Below are 8,917 nucleotides of genomic sequence, written 5' to 3'. Positions count from 1 at the left end.
GCTGGGCGGGCACCTGCGTAGCAACATGCGGCCCTTCATGAAGGTTCCGTCACCGCGCCACCTCAGCTGCCTGCCTGCCTACATGGCACCGCATGCATCGCTGGCCAGGGCGTGTGTCAAAGCTTGGAGGAGCGGAGACGGATGGGACAGGCTCCGTTCTCTCCCCCGATAAAGCAAGAGGACACCTAAGCTACGCATTAAGTGCGTCTTGTCTGGGAATGTGAGGGAAAAGTCACAAGACTGTACCCTTTCCACCTCCTGTGTGCCACTGTGGCAACCCCTTTTCCCTATAAAAGGAGGCCTGAGGCGACCAGGAGAAGGATTCGGCTTTTTGAAGCTCTCTACACCTTGTAGCTAGCTGAAGAACTCAGATATACACCCACTAAAGCAGGACTAGGGTTTTACACACTCTGCGGCCCAAACCTGGGTAAACGAACCGCGTGCTCTCTGTTAGATCTGCTCTTCTCTCAACCCCGCGCCCCGCCAACCGTAGTAGGGATTCTTGTTATCCCATAGGTGTCGTTTCCACCGACAAAAATGTATAAAGTGCTTCACACTAACAACATGGAGTGCAATAATTAATGTTTATATATGAATTGCAAAAGCATCCATTGTCTGTATTTCAAACACATGCACATGCTAGAATGCAATAGAGTATGGGTGTCTGATAGACCGATTTTCGTCCATACGCAATTTTCAAAATTCATGATCTCATCCAAAAATAATAATGCCATTTATATTTTAATTTAATGCGTAGAACCGCCTTTTACACGTAGATGCACTATGCCTCGCCCCGTTCTCACAAACGCGTTATATATATATCTCTATCTAATGCATAAGTGCACAAACTTTATATGCATCGGCATTTCTCTTTCACAGATGCTCACAATCTCTCTCAGGGTGTCGGGGTGTCTCACGCACATGCTCTCTCTGTTTCTCTCTCTCTCTCTCTCTCTCTCTCTTTCTGACTACTATGTACCACTCTTTTCACTACTCTCAGTTGGAAAATACTATTTCTCTCACATGCATATATACACATGCACAGTCTCTACTAGCCCACTATACGCACATATATGTGCCTACGTGTCTCCCGCACGCACATTATCTTTAGGCCTCTCTCGCACACATTGCCCCCCCCCGACACACCTCTCTCTTAGTAGTTGGCATATATGATTTCATCATATCATTCAGTAGGATATCCCTGGCTGTTAGGCTGGATGGTAATACGAGGCAAAGTTTTACCCTAGTTCGGATCGGACCCTTGCAGTTGAAGAAAGAGCCTACTCCTGGTACTTTATAATAGTGATAGGGTGTGTACAAAGTACACGTGAATACCAGGCATTGTGTGTGTGTGTATACTATCGATGAACTAGCCCCCAAGCTTGTATAACATACTAAGGGCCTAGGGTTACAAATCATATATAGTCGGTTTATCAACTGTGGGGATAGAGTCCTCCGCGAATCTGGTAGCTTCGTGTTGTACGTCGACTCCTCCACATCGGTCTTCGTATAACACGTCTTGGTCCAACCTATATGTGGCGCAGGATGGAATCGACCCATGAGTCTTCATGTTGACCCACCACAACTAGAAATGATGTGCCCACCACACCACACACGCAATCTACCACTAAGAAAATAAGCATATACAATAGTACAACGGTATCTAGCTCACGATACGTCTCCATATTTTGTTGATGACACTGACGGACTTTGCATTTGATGTGTGCTCCGTATTTTGTTGACGACACTTACGGTCATTGTATTTCAAGCGCAAGCACATTATGGTCACTGGACTTCAGAATAAGCTCATCACGGTCACCACATACATTTTGTCATGCTAAGCAACATGTGGTTGGATGGTTAGAGGACAGTGGTTTCTCGAGCCCACCAAGGTTAAAGCCCCGGTGCTCGCATTTATCTTGTGTTAATTTTAGTATTTTCCGACGATGTATGTTCAGTGGGAGGAGACGTTCCACTCGACTACGAGGCACCTATCGCGACTTTGTAAAATCTCAAGATCATATGTGCTGGCCCACTCTCTCGAAGGTGCTCATAGGGGTAGGGTTCGCGTGTCTGCGCTTATAGCGGTGAGTGCTTGCGCGTATATATAAGCCCTTGCGTCTGTACCGTCTAAAACAAATACATATCATGATTATACGGTCACTGCCTCACCCGTACAACTCCGTATTTTGTTGATGACACAATCAATTGACCAGTCAAACTTCCACGAGGCGCAACTAGTGTTGCACCATTGGGGCGCGTAACCGTGGGGCCCACCTGTCAGCCCATATATGAAAGAAAGAAATTGTAGTTTGAGTCTGTACTGTGTTAATAAAATAGGAGTACATTTTGGGGTGATCATACGGTCACTGGCTCACCATACAGCTCCATAATTTGTTGATAACACGATCAATTGACCAGTCAAACGGTCCACATTTAGCAGCGCACATTACCATTGGGCCCATCCGTCAGTGCGTATATGAAGGACAGAAATGGTAATAAATTAGTGGTCGGTGGGTATTCGAAGTCGTGAGACCTCTGGTTGGCAGTCACCGGCGGTTGGGGGGCATTCATCGGGCGGTGGGGTGGGGATCCCTGGAGAAAAAGCTCGACAGGGGGGGGGAGGGGGGGGAGGGGGAGCTAGAGGGATGGCCGGTGCGGCGGAGGACCGGCGGTGGGGAGTGGTTTCGGGGAGGGCGGGCCGGCCACAGGCGGTGGGGGCTGGCGGTTCGGCTAGTGGTGGCTGGCGGCTCAGGGGGGTGGAGTTTGATGATAAACTGGAGGCCCTTGATTTCGTACACAACAGCTGGAAAATCTAATAACCAGAGATGAAAAAGTCAGTCGACTGACGTGTAGCCTCACTCCGCACGTACACATGCACGCACGCAAGACACACACGCATATTGGCGTGCAACACTGTGATGTACACATGCACTCACAAACACACGCACGTAGGCACCCATGCATGCAACACTGAAACGTACCTTTGCACGCATGCAACACTCGCACGCCTGCATGCACACAGCACACGATGCAACACACACGCTCAACCTATACGTGCATGCACCCTTTGTTAAGGACATGGATTGTTACGGGTATTAATCAATCTTATCTGTGATAAGCAGAACGTTGATATTTGCAGCGGTCTTTATGAATTACAACGTATCGAACGGGCTATCAACATAGTAGGCTTATCTACATTAAAAAGATGATGTCACACTCAATGAACAATCATCGGTTTATGAAATGCCTACTTCTGACCGCCCATGCCCACCAAAGGTTCCTCTGCTATGCGCTGTCTGCGTTGGGTCATTAACATGTAGACCATGCACCCAAAGAGCCCACACGTCAGTGGAAGAATGGTGTGGTGTCCTAGGTCAGAGTCGAGGGCGCCACTCGCGGCACGCCCTGCTGAACACGCCTCCGTGCCGCATTCAAAAGCCTCCATGAAACCCGCCCGTGTGGAAGCCGAGAAACCCACTCTGGACACACGTCCGTTCATGACCGGGCCAGCATTAAATGCAAAGCTGGCCGAGCTCCTCCCGTCCGCCGTCTATTTAATCTCCTATTTAAACGAGGCCAAACGCCGGCCAAGAATCGCACACCTCCGCCGCTCCCCTATCTCCTCCACCATTTTGTCCACTCTTACAATGGCTTATGAAGAGTAGTTATTGCGCATCCAAGCCGACTGGGTAGCATTACTAGGGAAAACCTTATACACAGAATCTTATCAGCAGCGCGGAACAAAGAGAGGCGCTACTGCTAATTAGCAGTAGCGATGTTAGGAAAACCGCGATGCTGATGAAAATTTAGCAGTAGCACGTGATGGATAAACCGCGCTACTACAAAAATCGACCGAAAGTAACCAACAACCTAAGTTTAGCAGAAGAGCGGGGTCATGGTGCGCGCTACTGCTAGTGCAATAGTAGTAGCGCGCTTTTTACTCACGTCGCTGCTGCAAATTTTGAAATTGTCCACACGGTTGGCCCGTTTAGCAGTAGCGCGTCTTAGGAAAGCGTGCTGCTGCTACGCCCTTAGCAGCAGCGCGCTTTTCCACCCGTGCTACTGCTAAGGCGCAGTACCCCACCACCTTTCCCCACCCGTCCTCCCCTCCCCCATCTCCTCTTGTCCCTTTCCCCTACCTCCCACATCCTCCCTCTCTCACTCTTCTTCTTCCTCAAGACCTCTCCCCCCATTTGTCACATCCCTAGCTTCTGGTAATGCTCTAGGCTAGCTCATGTGTGCATCATGTTTAAATTCTGAAAATTTGAACTGAGGGAATTTTGGAAGCCTCAAAAACTTAAATAAAAGAGGGGCAAAAACCCTAGAAATCTCATTCATTGCTCCAAAATGCTCTTCTTAAATGTTTGATAATTTTTGGTAAGGGTTCTGGTCCCAACCAAAATATTGAACATTTTTAAGGAATTATTTGTGGGACTTTGGATTTAAATCATTAGCTATTTGAATTTGAATTATATTCATATAACTAGAATATAATTTCAAATACCCCTGAAATATTTTATGAGCTTTTGGAAAAGTCCATATAGCAAAATAAAAATATTCAGAGGAGCTTTGGCATTGTTTGAATTATTATTTTTAATTCAAAACAGTGGCAAAAGAATTAAATAAAAGAAAAACAGAACAGAAATAAATAGAAAGGGAGAGAAGGCCACCTGGGCCACTTACCTGGCGCCGCTTACCTGACCGGCCCAGCGGCCCAGCCCACCAGGCGCTCCCCCCTGTCGCCTTCCACCTCGTGCCAGTAGGCAGAGGAGGGACACCGCGACGCCGCCGAGCTCGCCACGCCACCTCCCTCCTTGCCTGCCTCACCGAGGCGCCTCGAAGCCTCCTCGGCATCGCTCTGGACCCCTGACCCCCCTCACTCTCCCGTGCACCTCTTCCCTCTCTCCCTGCCTCGCCTCCCTCGCCCCCTCTCCCGAAGCAGAGCGCAGCCGCCGACGCCGTTCGCCGTAGCTGCAGCCACCGCCTTTCCCTCGCTTCTCTGACCGGACCAGAGGCTCCGCCTCGACCCCCTCTTTCCTCTCCACCGACCCACGGCCCTCCGGAAGCCCTGCAACGCCGCCACCATCGCCGTTCCGTCGCCGGCCACCGAAGCTCACCGCTGTCGATTCGCCGCCTCCGACGCCTCCCCGAGCTCCCCGAGACCACCGTCGCAACCCTTGTGAGCTCCGCCACCGTTTCCCCCTCTTTCCCTCTTCGTTTGGTTGCCGTAGCCGTCGCCCCCTTGATGACCGAAACCCGCCGCCGTCTGTGATCGCCGCCGACGTGCCTCCGGCCACCTAGTGGCCCGGCTGTCGTGCTCAGCTTCCTCCCCGCGCTTCCTGGAACACGTAGGTGCCTCGCACGAGCCTCCCCGGCCACCGTAGCGTCAACCCCGAGCTCTCCCAAGCTCCGGCGACCGCCACGGTCGACGCCGGTGACGACTCCGGCCATCTTAGGCCCAGCCGCTGCCACTACTCGACGCGGACGAGCGCCCGCGTCACGTAGACGCTCTCCGCCGGCCATTTGGTCGCCGGAGGAGGAAACCCGCACCCCTCCGCCGTCTCTGGCTCCGCCGGCGACGAGCCGCGGGTCAACTCCGGCGAGTTGACCCAGGTTTGACCTTCCCCGTGTGCCACTGACGTGTGGGCCACCCCCCCTGACATTTTAGTTAGTATTAGTTTAACACTAATTAACCTAGGTTAGTTAGCTGATTAGTCGCTGACCAGTGGGCCCCGGCCCCACAAACAGTTTAGTTAGAATTAACTTAAGGCTAATTAACTTGGTTAATTAGTTGTGTCACTGACTAGTGGACCCCACTGGTCAGGTTTGACCTGAATCTGCCACGTTGACCTGATGACGTCAAGGTGAGGTCATGCTGACGCAATATTCATTTTCTGGAATTTAGTTTATTTTATTATATTCAGGAAATTCCAGAAAATAGCTAAAACTTCTAAAAATCATAGAAATTCAACCGTAACTCCAAATTAAATAATTTATCTATGAATAATTATCAGAAAAATTCAAGGAATCCATCTGTACCATTTTCATGCATGATAGAACAACTTATAGCTGCTGTTTAGCACAAATCAATTAAATGGCATTTGAATAATCACATATGGAGTTTGAATTTGAATCTTGTATTCAAACCAACTTCATTTAATCTGTTGCTAGTTGCATTAGCCCAAAACACATTCATTTTGCCATGTCATGATCATGCATCATATTGTGCATTGCATTGATTGTGTTCCCTTCTGTGTTGCCGGTATTTGTCCCCTCTCGATAGACGTGATACCGATGATGTGATCGTTGACACTGATGAAGACTCAATGTTATCTTCAGAAGTGCCAGGCAAGCAAAACCCCCCTTGTTCATTTCGATACAATCCTACTCTTTCGCTCCTGCTCTCTTTTACTGCATTAGGACAACACCGATTCAACTGTTACATGCTGCGGTAGTTGAACCCCTTTATCCTCTGCATGACCTGTCATTGCCACAGTAAATAGATGAAACCCACTAGCATGAGTAGGAGTTGTTTGAGCCCTGTTGTGCCTACTCATTCATGTTTGTTTGTCATGCCTGCTACTGCTTAGAGTTGAGTCAGGTCTGATTCATCGGAGATGAATCAGAGGCGTGTGAACATGTCCTACTGTGTGTGAGCTAAGTGTGTGAACACGATTTGGTAAAGGTAGCGGTGAGAGGCCATGTAGGAGTACATGGTGGGTTGTCTCATTGCAGCCGTCCTCAGGAACTGAGTTCTGTGTTTGTGATCCATGATTCAGCTACTACCACGCATTGGGCCCGAAACCAATGGACCCTCTCGGCTTCTTGATCACCCTTGTCCTCTGTCCAGGAGTTGCAAGTAGTTTCTGGTGTTTGTAGTATGCTGGAGGCCGTGCGCAGCCCTGACCGTAGGGGTGGGCTGTGATGCGGTAGGCACGTGGCACGGTGTACCGGGCGCCCGTTTGGTGTCTCGGGAACCCTGTTCACATCGTTTGGGGCTGTGAGCGAAACTCCGGCCGGATCTCCTCATGGATGGAACCTGAATAGGCGATAAACCTGGACTAGAGACTTGAGTGTTTAGGTAGGCCGTGGCCGACACCCACGTTGGGCTTCCGCTTGAAGGTTGCCGAGTACATGTCGTGTAAACGGCGGTAAGTGGTGAGAGCATGTGTGAAGAAGTACACCCCTGCAGGGTTAACATCATCTATTCGAATAGCCATGTCCGCGGAAAGGGACTTCTGGGTTGCTTATATCAGTTCATAGACAAGTGAAAGTGGATACTCTAAAATACGCAAGATAAGCGTGAGTGCTATGGATGTCGTTCTCGTAGGGGAACGAGAGCGGATCCATAGTGGTGTATTGATATGGTGAATATGTGGACTCGTGTGCGCCACCTCAAAAGAGTTACTTGCAGTCGTAGTTTAGGATAGCCACCGAGTCAAAGCTGGCTTGCTGCAGTTAAACCCCACCATCCCCTTTGTTGATAATGATGCATATGTAGTTAGTTCTGATGTAAGTCTTGCTGGGTACATTTGTACTCACGTTTGCCTATTTTATGTTTTTGCAGAGAGACTTCGGTCTCACTAGTAGTTTCGCGTGGACTTCGACGTTTAGCTTGTTACCTCAGCTACGATCTTGTGCCCTCGGCAGTATCTGGTAGATAGTCAGGCTTCTCAGCCTTTTTCATTTATAGATGTCTGTACTCAGACATGATAGCTTCCGCTTGTGCTTTGACTTGTATGCTTTGATTGTTGGGTCATGAGACCCATGTTTGTAATGTCTCGCTCCTCGGAGCCTGTTGAATAAATTACTTGAGTTGTAGAGTCATGTTGTGATGCCATGTTGTATTTGCACATATCGAGCATATTGTGTGTATGTTATTGAAATGCTTGGTATGTGCGGGATCTGACTATCTAGTTGTTTATCCTTAGTAGCCTCTCTTACCGGGAAATGTCTCCTAGTGTTTCCACTGAGCCATGGTAGCTTGCTACTGTTCCGGAACACTTAGGCTGGCCGGCATGTGTCCTTCTTCGTTCCTGTGTCTGTCCTTTCGGGGAAATGTCACGCGATGAATACCGGAGTCCTGTTAGCCCGCTACAGCCCGGTTCACCGGAGTCCTGCTAGCCCAGTGCTACAGCCTGGATTCACTCGCTGATGACCGACACGTTCGATGCTGGGTCATGGATGCCTGTCCCTGTAAGTCTGTGCCACTTTGGGTTTACGACTAGCCATGTCAGCCCGGGCTCTTTATCATATAGATGCTAGCGACACTGTCATATACGTGTGCCAAAAGGCGCAAACGGTCCCGGGTAAAGGTAAGGCGACACCCGTGGGAATACCGTGCGTGAGGCCGCAAAGTGATATGAGGTGTTACATGCTAGATCGATGTGGCATTGAGTCGGGGTCCTGACACCATTACTCTCCCTCTTCTACCTACCTTTCTCTCTCTTCATTACTCCTAGCTAACTACACCACCTCCATTAATGCTTCTCCTTTATCTTTTTCCTTCCCCCTCCACTAGTTGAAGTTGTCTCCTCCCAAATTAGCTAGCTAGGTAGATGTAGCATTTAGTCAAGTGACCTATTTGCCCCCAAATTAGATCTATCTTTGTCAACAAGAGGTTTGTGCACTTTTGATCTCCCTACATCATCATCTCCACCGTTTGCTCGATCTCGAGATAGAGATGATTAAAACTTCATGCTTTTGCAAAATGGAAATATGTGTATGTGTGTGTGATATGATAATTGGGCAATATGATGGAAATTGTGTGTGTGGCATGAGTTGACGCCTTGTGCTTTTGAGTTGCCTATGTTTTGCCGAAATGTTGATTTATTTCCGTTTCGGCGAATTTCGGGCAAACTCTCCAGATCTATATATGTCCTATTTTTAGGGAAGGTCATGCCGAATTTTTGTA

The sequence above is a fragment of the Triticum aestivum genome, chromosome 5B, assembly GCF_018294505.1.
Source record: "Triticum aestivum cultivar Chinese Spring chromosome 5B, IWGSC CS RefSeq v2.1, whole genome shotgun sequence".
In the NCBI taxonomy this organism is placed as follows: Eukaryota; Viridiplantae; Streptophyta; class Magnoliopsida; order Poales; family Poaceae; genus Triticum; species Triticum aestivum.
The sequence above is the reverse complement of the archived record's forward strand: the minus strand, read 5'-3'. Positions refer to the sequence as shown.